Source organism: Chenopodium album, chromosome 10 (genome assembly GCF_948465745.1).
Source record: "Chenopodium album chromosome 10, dcCheAlbu1.1, whole genome shotgun sequence".
NCBI classification, from domain to species: Eukaryota; Viridiplantae; Streptophyta; class Magnoliopsida; order Caryophyllales; family Amaranthaceae; genus Chenopodium; species Chenopodium album.
The window spans coordinates 19,481,734-19,495,142 of record NC_137843.1 but is presented as its reverse complement, the minus strand read 5'-3'; the positions used below and the strand labels follow the sequence as shown (position 1 = coordinate 19,495,142).

At 36.3% G+C, this 13,409-nt stretch overlaps 1 pseudogene; it reads right to left on the bottom strand.

Annotated features, from left to right (window-relative positions):
- Positions 1-644: 644 nt before the first annotated feature.
- Positions 645-1,799, bottom strand: LOC145565013 (peroxidase 5 pseudogene; annotated as a pseudogene).
- Positions 1,800-13,409: the final 11,610 nt, after the last annotated feature.

Sequence of the window (13,409 nt, the reverse complement as noted above, 5' to 3'; positions counted from 1 at the left end):
AAAATTTTGTCTTCCTTCCTTTTTTTTTTTTTTGAAGGGAATTTAATTTGTCTTCCCTGAATACTCTTTCATCATTCAATTTTCTATGAGCTTTATTTATTTATTTTAATGTTTGATGTTTTATTTGTTTTAGAAATATTTTTGTTTTAATTTTGATATGAAAAAATAAATAAATTTAGAATATTTTATTTGATCAAATTGTGCATCGCACGAGATTTATCTAATATCTACTAAAGAGGGGTATAGAGAGCTATTGCGGAAGTAATAACATTATTGATGTTTTTGTCACAATTTAGGTGTAAAATTCAAGTAATTTTATCTTTTTATGAAAATACAATTCTTTTTTTATATATATATAAATAAATGACTGTAAAGTTAACTATAAATTGCAATCCATTCTAAAAGTTTTGTCAAAGACCATACAATGCACGAGATCTAAGCTATTTTAAAAAAATAATTATAAAATTATGGAGTATTACCGAATAGCCACTTTGTACAAGTAAAAAATAAAATGCCAATTAAAAAGTGGAGCTCATTCATTTAAATAATACTTGTACTTTACAGTCATAATTATTACACTTGCATTACAAATCAAAAGAATAAATAAATAATCCTTCACCCAAAATCACACTTTAATCCGAAACATAATTAAGACAACCTCCAAATATCACTTAATTAGTTATTAATAATCCTACAATTCCTTCTAATCTCACCATTTACACCAGTGAGAACATCAATTGAACCCATATGAACCATAGCTTTACCAAACTTGTTAGCCCAAACACCACCTTGCCTACTGTAGTTCTTCACCACACTCGCCGTCGTAGGACTAGTCATAAGGCTTTGGTCCGAGGTCAATAGATCCCTTCTATTTAGCACATTTTGATAATACTTGTTGTCCAATCTATTAGGTGTAATAAAATCTTGCACAATAGTTGGATCAACATTGCTAGGTGCATTACTAGGGCACTTGGATTTTATCATATTAGCAAATCTAGGATCCATTGAAGGGTCTTGTGGGTGTGTAGCGTTGAAGGTGTAAAGTCTTTTGGTAAAAGAAGAACAATGCGAAACTCCAATAGAATGTGCCCCGGAAAGGGTGACCATTTCCTCCACAGAAAGGCCTTTTTGTTCAAAACTTTTTTGTATTTGTTGTAGGTTGAAAAAGGGTGCAGGTAAGTTTTGGTCAGGGTCATCCTTAAAAGAAATTCTCCCATCACGACGACCTGATTGTACAACATAGTTTATCCCTCCTAATTTGGTAGCACTGTCTCGTGCTGCAAAGGCTATGATATCTGCGCAAGAGACGGTTTGTGGGCATCGAGCTTCAAGCTGCTTCTTTGCCTCATCAATCACTTCATAACCTCGCATACTTGGGTTATTTGCTACATTGTCTTTCTCAGATGGAGTACCCGGGTTGAATCAAGTAAAATCGAAGCATCACAACCCTGAAAACCATAACAAGAAAAATAAAATTAGGTTGGCATGCACATACATAACCATAAGATTAATGTAAGCTAATATAAATATAATATAACGTTACACTATAATCATACGTAAGTTAAGTTACGTACCCTAACAAAACAATCATGAAAATGCATTCTAATAAGACCAGCTCCTAAACCAGGATTCCTAGTGACCGCATTGTTGACAACATTCCTCACAATAGACTCCGCCGAGGGACAACTCCGTTGATAAAATCCCACCTTCAAAGAAGACGACGACGATTGGGCAGTAGATGTATACATACACGCCGTGGCAAGAAAGAAAAGCATACAAAGCAACGAATTCGACGACATGTTCACTCACAAACACAAAGCTGCTAATTAATTCACTAAGCAAGTTTACAACTACGATGTTAATTATCGTGCTAAATTAATTTAAGTGTTTTATTAATTAAGGATGAAGAAACTTGGAGGAATAGGATGGAGTTTATATAGGTAGGCATGCGTTGTTAAAATTTGAATGAAGAAAACGTGTATTCACTTCAGCAAGAATTGAATAGTTCCATACAATTACTGTACCAAAGTTGGAAACTAGCAAGTGGATATGGGTACTTTTTATGGTAGCCACCATTCAGCAGTTTCCTGGGTATTTTCGTCATTTTCAACTAAATCAAAATCATTTGCATGAATATATTTATACACCAACGCCGTTATACACATAGCTTAAATCATTTAATATATACCTTTATAACCATCATCATACACATGCGTCAAGTAATAACTTTGAATATTAGAAGTTGAATTTCTTATAGTCAACTTAGGATAAAGTACTCCTTTAGTTTGAGTAAGGGAGCAAATTGGAGGACATTCATTGTATTAAATTAATTTTAATTATGAGTACAAACCTATATTTCGTTAACAACTCCCCTCTCCTCTTCTCCTCCATGGTTTAATATTTTTTAGCCGTAGTCTGATTTCTTCGTAAAAGAACACACCCTAAATATATTAATGTCGGTGTAAGTGGCTATTTTCGGGGTGGGCGGGAATAGAGATGGCAATTCGAGTCAGTAGGTTGAGTTCGGATCAGATTTTGGATCGATTACGAGTTATGCTTAAAAACTATAAAAATAGTGTAAAACTTAATATTAATTACAAAATATGAAATTTGGGTCAAATCAGGTCGAATTCGAGTTGTTCGGATTCGGGTCGGGTCGAGTTCGGATTTCTCTCTATAACTTCAGGTCGGATCAGGGATTATCATCCCTAGGCAGGAGGGTGCAAATTGGTGGGTGTTGACTTAGTGCAAAGTAACAGGAAGGAGTTGAGTGTTAGGGTGTGAGTGGAGTTGCGGCTGAGCTAGGAGTTGGTATGGTGGGGGAGGTAGGATTACCTCGGTGGTTGGCGCCTGGCGGAAGAGGGGGATTATTTTAAAAATAATTATTTTTGAAATAACTATAACTTTTAAAATTACAAAAAAAAAAAAAAAAAAAAAAATCATAACCAATTACAGTGCATAATTGTAGGGAATATTTCAAGCATTAACCCCAAGCTTGAACCCCACTGTGATCATACACTTAAGTATGGTGGCGTCCAAAGGGAAGGAAGCTAGAGCAAAAGAGTCGCCAACAAGTTTTAGGAACTTGTAAACCGTTCACAGGGTGAAGGTTACACCCCTTAACGATCCATGAGATCGTCAACTCCAAAAGGTCTTGAACTAAATAGGGTTCGGGGATGAAGGTACAAATCCAACCTAAAAGAGATTGAACCTGCCCTAAATAGGCCTCTACTTCATTCTTCTCGTATTCATGTGCGCTTTCTGACTAACATGCAAACAATAGATTAACCCTAAACCTGTTTATCTATGTTGGTTGAATTTAATGCACAAGCAAAACTATTATTGGTGATCACTTGAGTTATAATCATATTAGCCTAAACAAGATTATTAATTATCTTATTAAGCGTGATTACAAGTACAAATTCCCTTTAAATATGCATAAAAGGCGTGATCAAGCAATACAATAATAATCATCAAGCAACATGATAATCACAATAATCATAATTATAATCATAATCATAATAACAATCGTAATTATCATAATCATGTTAAAGCATAATATTAATAGCAAGATCCTAGGCATGATACTAACAAGATTAATAACAAACCCTAGCATGTCACTAAACAATAAAAATCAAAGCTTTAGCCCTAACATGATATTGATATGATATTAGAAAGCATAGGAAGCACCCTAAACATGATACTAGAAAGCAATAAAGACATCCTAACATGATACTAGGAATTAAACAAATTTAAACATGCTTTCCACAAGAATAGAGCAATAAGATTACATACTTTGATGCCTCGTATCTCTTTGTAATAACAAAATACACGCGTTAGTAAATTCAAGGAAAATAATAAATCAAACGATTAAATTAAATAATTGAAATAAAGATTTGGGACCAAACCCTCAGAAATTATAACCTTTCACGTCAGGGCGAAGGCAACTTCGAACTTGACTAGGTGTGTCTAGATCTTGTGAATGCGGAATTTTGTAAGAGGGAAGGTTTAGAAAAAGAGAGAGAAGGAAAGCTTCTAGCTTTAGAGAAAGAAAGATGATTGTTGTTTGTTGATTCCCTAAAAACGGAGGTTTAGGACCCTATTTATAAGAAAACAGTCCGGAAATTGGTAGAATTTGATAAGGAATAAAACTCCACGCTGTCGCTGCAAAACCGACCTTGTCGCCAGGCGACAGGGTCTGTTGCGTGGCGACAAGGCCTGTCGCGTGGCGACAGACTGGATTTCTACGCGCTTTCAAACACGAAATCCACATATGAATCAAAATCGATTTGTAAAGTCCGTATGAAAACTGAAATCGTATCTTTCATAAAATAATATAAAACTTATCAAAATCTAATTATTAATTCTAATTCTATTAGGATTAAAGAGAACCCTCTAGAGAATTCTAGAAGATTATAATTAATTCTAATAACTCTAGGAATAATAATTAACATTGGGCCCTCCCCTATATCATTGGGTCGCATGTAAAGATCAAACCGGGCCCAATTTAGTACTTTGGCCATAACTTCCTCATTATTCATCGGAATTGGGCTTATAATATATCGTTGAAAAGCTCTTTGCAAGCCCCATCCAACTACACTATTATTGGACCCTTGTCGTGGACCAAACTAAACTGGATTGGCTGTTTTCATAAAATAGAGTTGTTTTCGAAAACAGAAAGAAAGAATTTAATAAAAACCAACCGCAACACTTGACCTTTCACACTTTCACCTTGTTCGATAATCATTCGACGCAAAAGGTATTCATCACTGGGTTTGAATCTGAGGAGACACATTTGGGTGTCTACAATAATGTACCCGGTTTAACCTATTTAACTTGTTAGTGCTTTTTTTTATTCTAATTTGAGCAGATTCCCTCAATGTCGTATTATTCTAGGATAATTAGCAGGTTGTTTTATTTTTAGAAAATTAGGCAAATGTTATACGGATTATTATTCTTGACAATGTTTCCTATAAGTTATTCGACCTTATTCAAATAGTTTTAAACCTCTCAGATTTTAAAATTTAAATGTAATAAGTTTTTGGCCAATTCATATAAGTATAAAGGTTTGGGAAAATGGAAACTAATAATCCCACCTTTAGTGCGTATTCCATAAACAATCCCATCTTTTGAAATTCCAGAAACAATTCCACCTTTGGTAGAGATCTTCCATTAACGATCCCTTTAACCTACAACCTTAATTTTTTTCTTCTTTTTTTCCCCTTTTTTTCTTAGTCTTTCTCCGGTCAACCACCATTACACTACCCCTGCTCCCTCACACACCGCACCGGCCTGCTCACCACGTTCACACTTCACATAGCAATGACAACATGCTGCTACCGTCCTCCTACTACACCACCGGCAGCAACCACAAGCAGCCGCGCCAACAGATTCGCGACAATAACTCACAACAAGCAGCCACCTGCTGTTCCAATCGTTAAACCACCACCCAACCCACCTCACAAGCACGTCACATCAACGCTCCACCACTGTAGCCCACTTACAACCGCCAGAACTCCAATTCGAATAGCTACAACATCAATTCATACCCACAAATATGCCCCAAAAATAATTTAAGAAGGAAAGAACAAGGGACGATTTTGGACTTTGGGGCCAGAAAACTCCACACCCCAGCCCCTGAAAACCTGACCCATCCCTGAAAACTCAACCCCCAGCCTCGAAAAACTCCATTCCAACCCCGAAAAACCCCACCTAGCCCCTGAAAACACCTTTACCACCACGAAAACCTCTTGTGAGTGAAGGAGAAGATACGAAGAGATCCTTGAGAAGCTGAGATTAAGTTAGACGCCTGGGTTGGGTTGCCAGCTGCGATAGTAATGTGGAGGGGCAGGGATAGAAAAGGGGTGGGGGTTAGGCGTTAAGAGTGGCGGGGCTAGGGGTTTTTTTTTTTTATTTTTTATTAACATTAGAATAAACCTATTGAAATCCGACACATGTCTTATAACTTAAGAAAATCGGTTACCAGAACAATTCAACCGGTCAGGGATTGTTAATGGAAGATCCCTAACAAAAGTGGGATTGTTTCCGGAATTTCAAAAGGTGGGATTACTTGTGGATGACACGCTAAAGGTGGAATTATTAGTTTCTATTTTTCCTAAAGGTTTTGAGTGTTTCATACAAATTATTTGACATTTACATTGATTTTGGGTGGGTTGACTCACGGTAAAACGAACTCACCCAATACTTCGTGTTTCAATGTATAATTAATAAATATTATCATATAATAGAATTAATTACAAGATATATTTTCATAATATCAACATTTTGTAATTTATATTAGTGGAAAATGAAATATATAATTAATTGTAGGAAATTTTGTGTAGAACTACCCTAAAGATAAGGTTATTTGTGAACAACTACCTATTTTTTTTTTATTTGTTTAGCACACCCGCAAGTTTGGAAACATTTGGATAGCACTACCCACTAACGTTTTCCGTCCAATTAAAACGTTATTTTCGCCCAATTTTTCACTTTTATCAATTACAATGGTCAGTTAATGCTAAAATAAGCAAAAACCCCAATTCAATTAAACCCCCAAACCTTAGAAATCAAAATCCCCAAATAATACTAAATTCAGGAACCCTAAAATGAATTCTAATTAAAACCCTAATTAGGTTAATTAAGGTAAATTAAAACCTTTATACAAATTTGGAGAGTTAATTGGGTGGCAAAAGTGAAAAAAGTGGGCTCCGGTAACGTCTTAATTGAATGAAAAATGTTAATGGGTAGTGCTATCCAAATGTTTTCAAACTTGTGGGTAGCTCTAAATAAATAAAAAAAAAATAGGTAGTTATTCACAAATGACCTTATCTTTTGAGTAGTTCTATACAAAATTTCCTTAATTTGTACGCATCAAATGTAATATATATATATATATATATATATATATATATATATATATATGTATATATATATATATGTATATATATATATATATGTATATATATATATATATGTATATATATATATATATATATATATATATGTATATATATATATATATATAGAAATGGGATCATATGAGACCACATCCCTTATGTGAAAACCCTATTATATGTGAGGACATATTACAACCGTTGGATCAATTGCATCCAATGGCTACAATTTATCCCAATCAAACATAATTTCAAAAACAATTTTCTAGCGTTTTCTCTCTCCTCCTTCATTCGACACGCCATTTTTTCTCTCACCCTTCAATTTCTCTGCAAACTTCATTGATTCTTTGTCAAGGTGATTTTTGTTGATTTTTAGTTTGATTTTCGTTGATTTTAGTTTGATTTTCATTGATTAAAGTTTAATTTTCGTTGATTTTAGTTTGATTAATTAAGGTTTTCGTTAATTGAATTCTTCATTAATTAAGGCTTTCGTCAATTTTTTTGCAATTTTCAATTCAACTTATGTTCGAAATGTTTGCTCATTTGACAAATGAGCAACTAAGTTTGCTCATTTGTTAAATTAGCAACTAAGTATTTTCTCATTTGACAAATGAGCATCTTACTATTTGTTCATTTGCTAAATGAGCAAAAATTGATTGCTTATTTTCCAAATGATCAAAGAAATGTTTGTTTATTTTACAAATGAGCAAAGAAATGCTTTTGATTTAATGAATTATTAAAGAAATCTTTGCTCATTTGACAAATGAGCAACTAAATTTTTGCTCATTTGTGATATTAGCAACTAAGTATTTGCTCATTTGACAAATGAACAACTAACTATTTGTTCATTTGCTAAATGATCAAAAAATTGATTGCTCATTTCCCAAATTAAATGATCAAAGAAATATTTGCTTATTTTACAAATGAGTAACTAATTATTTGATTATTTGACAAATGAGCTAACTAATGGTTGCTCATTTCACAAATGAGAAAAGAAATGCTTTTGATTAAATGAATTATTAAAGAAATCTTTGCTTATTGGACAAATGAGCAAATAAGTTTTTGCTCATTTGTGATATTAGCAACTAAATATTTGCTCATTTGACAGATGAGCAACTAACTATTTACTCATTTACTAAATGATCAAAAAATTGATTGCTCATTTTCCAAATTAAATGATCAAAGAAATGTTTTCTTATTTTACAAATGAGTAACTAATTATTTGCTTATTTGACAAATGAGGAAACTAATGATTACTCATTTCACAAATGAGCAAAGAAATGCTTTTGATTAAATGAATATTTAAAAAATATTTGTTTATTTGACAAATAAGCAACTAAGTTTTTGCTTATTTGTGATATTAGCAACTAAATATTTGCTCATTTGACAGATGAGCAACTAACTATCTGCTCATTTACTAAATGCTTAAAAAATTGATTGCTCATTTTTCAAATTAAATGATCAAAGAAATGTTTGTTTTTTTTACAAATGAGTAACTAATTATTTGATTATTTGACAAATGAGCAAACTAATGGTTGCTCATTTCACAAATGAGCAAAGAAATACTTGTTGATTAAAGAAATGTTTCATCATTTGACAAATGAGTAACTAACTATTTGCTCATTTGACAAATGAGCAACTAAGTTTTTGCTCATTTGTTAAATTAGCAACTAAGTATTTGCTCATTTGACAAATGAACAACTAAGATTTTGCTCATTTGTTAAATTAGCAGTGAAGAAGAGGAGAGCGAAATCGTCGATCTTTAATTTTTAGTCTCCATTTTAATCCCACCTTCAAGCTTTGAAGAGAGAGAGAGAAAGGAGTATAAAAATTGTACGTAATTTGGGTTTTGGGGGCTGATGTGTTTGTTTTAAGAATTACATTATTGCCATTACTAGTTGAACATTATCAGCTGTTGGATTTAATACAATTTAATGGTTGAGATTTGTCCTCACATAAGGGACGGGTTCTCACATAGAGCTAGAGTGGTTCTCACTAGATCCTGACCATATATATATATATATGTATATATATATATATATATATATGTATATATATATATATATATGTATATATATATATATGTATATATATATATGTATATATATATATATATATGTATATATATATATATATATAATATTCTTTCTATCACCACCCAATTCCTCTCCATCTCTCTCCTCCTTATTCATCTCTTTTCCCATCCTTTTTCTCTCAAATTTCAAAATTATTTTTATGAATACAATAAGGGTATCATGGACATAGCAGGTAGTAAAGCAAGTAGTGAAATCAAATATGCATAATATCTAAGCTAAATGGGCATTATTCTTATAAAAGATGTGTATATTTTAAAATTGACATGTACGTGCATATTTACAGACAAAATTGTGCAAATCCTCTGAACTAAAGATGCATATTCTTTTAATTAAATGTGCGTAATTTTAAATATTCTATAAATTAGGAAGGTATGTTTATTTTAAACTCGGGTCAATTATTGATGATTTGCACAATCCATTTGTGTAAGTTATAATATAGATCTGTTCTAGGCTAAGACATTGTGTTACATTGTGAACACTAATCCTTAAATAATTTACGCTATGATGAGTTCGAGGTTACAATTCGACAAATGAACTAACCTGGTAACAAAGCGCATTAATATACAACCAACATAGATTAAACGGGTTTAAGATTAATATATTGATTGTATGTTAGTCAGAAAGCGCACATGAATATGAGAAGAATAAAGTAGAGGCCTATTTTTAGGGCAGGTTCAATCTCTTTTAGGTTGGATTTGTACCTTCATCCCCGAATATCTAGTCATGGTTCCGCACCACTATGGAGTTAGCGATCTCATGGATCGTGAAGGGGTGTAACCTTCACCCTGTGAACGGTTTACAAATTCCTAAAACTTGTTGGCGACTCTTTTACTCTAGCTTCCTTCCCTTTGGACGCCACCATACTTAAGTGTATGATCACAGTGGGGCTCAAGTGTGGGATGCTTGAAATTATTCCCTACAATAACACATAAAGACAAATAATAATACCTTTGAAGCGTGAATCCATGTGCAATGTAGCAAAAACTATGGGAGATAAAGAACCTCAAACGTGATTCCTCTACTTGGTCCACGGGCACAGATCAAACCTCCACTAATGCTAGTTAGTTGTGATTGAACCTTTCAATCAACCTTCTACGGAGAAGAGAAACACGAACTAACTACGATCCACCACGAACAAGCACCACACGCGACACCTAGGGTGGCCGGCCGTACGGGGAGAGAAAGAGGGGGGGTTAGGGTTTGGGACTTGGTTGCTTGAATTACAATTAACTGACTTGTGAATTGTTATTTTAATTTAAGTCATGGATCTTATTTATAGATCATATGTCTAAATAAGAGTCCATGTTAAGCCCAAACTCCTTGTCCTAATCAAACTACTCTAGCCCAACACTCCATATGGTATGTCATGATCTCATGAGGCCCATTAATGGGCCTTTTACTTGTTTAACCCAATACCCTTATTGTGTGACTTTATAGGATCCATTCTATTGGGCTTTGGACTATTTAACTAGCCATAGGTTCATTTATCATATCTAGCAACAGACAATGACGACCCAAAAGAATGAACTTTATTATCTCCGTAATAGTGATCCTTAATATATCTAGTAATTGCACTTATCGAAGACATAATTCCTTCAATTTCAAGCTCTCGGTGTAATTTTTCTTCTTTTTTCTCATCCGCTTATTATTACTTCCTATGTTTTTAAAATTACTAACGTCGAGTTAACGTCAGAGTGTACGGTTGATTAAACAATTTAAATTGGAGGGCACAACTTTTAATTTTGAAAAAGCATGGGCACACCTTAGAAACTCAAGAACCCCGAGGGCACAACTTAGAAAAACCTTTTAATTTATTAAAAAAAATACTTTAAAAAATATATCTATCTTAGCCACCTTCTGTCAGCCACCCCTCACCTTCGTGCTGGCTACGAGTGCCAGCGACCCCACCTTCTCCCCTTTCCCACTTTGCTTGGAAAAAAAGGCAAGAACTTGGAATTGAGAAGAGGGTAAGCAGCAGCAGGCAATGAGAAGAATTGGTATACTTACTTCCAAATCAAAGGGATGAATTGAAGGTTGATTCCGGTGTTTTTAAACTCGGTTCGTAGCACTGAAGCGTCGAAAATGGATCGAAGATCCATTGAAGAGATTTGATAGATAGAAGATTTTTATTGAAATTGAATCACAATTGAAGCAATTAAGGTTTTGAAAAGGGGGGAAATTCTTCAATTGCAGCGACATGTACACGGAGACGGGAGTCTAAGCATTCATCTTGTATCATTGGGGGCATTCATCTTGTATCAATTACAGCAATGTGTACTCGACTTCCATTGATGGTGGTGCGGGGCTGCTGGTGGAGCGCGACTTCTTGCGATGGTGCTGCAAGCGGGAGGGTTGGTTAAGGTGGTGCTCGCTGTAATGTTGCGGTGGGGGTTGAAGTGTGGGCTGAGCTTAGTGATGTTGGAGAGAGCAGAGGAGTTGCGGCGGTTTGGTGCTGTGGGTAATTCTTGTACTCGTGGCAGCTGCGGCGGTTTGATGTGATGTCGGTGATGGTGTGAATGGTGGTGATGTTGGAGATGCATCTGGGGTTTGTGAGGTGTTTGCGTGAGGAGCTGGGAGCAAGGGAGTGTTGGTGAATGGTTAGTGTGGTGTAGGTTAATAAATTAGTGTGGTGATGGATAAATTGTGTTTAGGGTAAAAATACCCCATACACGTGGTCCAATCCCGTAGTGACACATGGCCCAATCAAAAGGCGACATGTGTCCCTATGGGAAGATGACACGTGTCAAGCTCAAGGAGAGCACCTGAAATGAGAGAAAAGGGCCTCCTTACATCAGGAGGCCCAAATCCCGTGAAAGCCGCAAAACGGCGCTGACCCTTAGACACGTGTCGCAACTTGATTGCGCCGCCAATCAATTCGCATCATTCTAGGGTAATAACCCTAAAGGGCACAATTCCCCACCCCAATAAATACCCCAATCATTTATGATGGGAGGGGTAGATTGTGACATAACATTGAATAGAGCACTAAAAGCTCTAACTTCTCTCTACTTTCTCTCTCTAGTTTATTCCGTTTTCCGATTACTCACTAGATCGTCGGAGGCGGAACTCCAATAAACTGGAGTTCCGTGGTTTTGCAGATGTCCGAGTCTCATTGCCGGCGAAGCGTGACCAGTATCTCGAGGGATTCCAAAAAACCCCGAAACATTTGGCGTCGTCTGTGGGGATACTCGTCCGTAATGGCAATAGATGGTCAGACACCTAATGTCGGCCCTGGCCCCGGTCAGGACGACCATGTAGAAGATATAACTGCAATAATCAATTCTACTGATCCTTTGATCGCCTCATTCCATGAGGTCGAAGACCCCCTAGTTACTGCTGCTTCCCTAAAGGCCGCTCTGAACAAACTTCGAAAGGAGTTCGAGAGTAAAAGGCCATCTACCTCCAGACAGCCGTCCAGAAGGGAGGAAGAAGGCGCTCCAAGGAAGAATCAGAGCAAGGCAACCAATGCTATGGATGCTGGGAACACGCCATTCCGGCGATCACATGGAAGATATCCTAGGGTGCCACGGACGAACTTGACCAAGCTTCTTGAGAAAACACAGTCGGCTGGGGAGCAGACCAGACAGCCTCAAAGGGAAGAACCTGAGCCATCTAGACGTTGGAGGGACGCAAGGGATTACATCCGGCATAGACAACGGGAACGTGCAGCCTATTCGGACACGGCCTCTACTCCCACAATGCTGGATGAATTCTCTAACCACTCCCTTTCCCAACATACCAGCTCGCCCAGGACCAGTGGGAGTTAAGTTGTTCGTACTCAAACTCCTATTCTAGTTCAGCTGTTTCAGTACCAAACACCCTAGAATTTTAATCCTGTTCTGCCGCCCAACCCCCCTGTCTTTAGACAGTATGGGCAATATGGCCAGCCGTTCGACCAGACAGCTTACCTGGCTAGACCGGCCGTACCACCTCAGCCTATTACTGGCAAATGCGCTTGCTGAATCTTGGTGACAAGCCGTCTCCGTTTTCTCAAGAAATTCTCAAGTCTCCTCAACTAGTGAAGGTGAAAAGTGTACTTGTGGGCGCCTATGATGGTACGGGCAACCCCGAGAAACACGTCACGTCGTACCAAAATCTGATGTATTTGCAAAGCGTAGATGATGCTACCTGGTGCAGGTGCTTCCCGGCCACCCTCAAGGGCATTGCGCAGGACTGGTTTAATAGCTTGCCGGCCGGGTGCATTAACTGCTTCACTACTCTGAGTTTATTGTTCGTTGGAAACTTCTCTCACAACATTCCCCCAAGGAAGACCAGCCTTAACTTGGCTACAATCGTCCAAGGGAAGAATGAAGGGTTGCGCTCGTACGTTCATAGATTTAACCAAGAAAAAGCCCAAATTCATAATCTGCCGGATGAAATGGCCTATTTGGAATTTCTCCGGGGATTAAGGCATAAT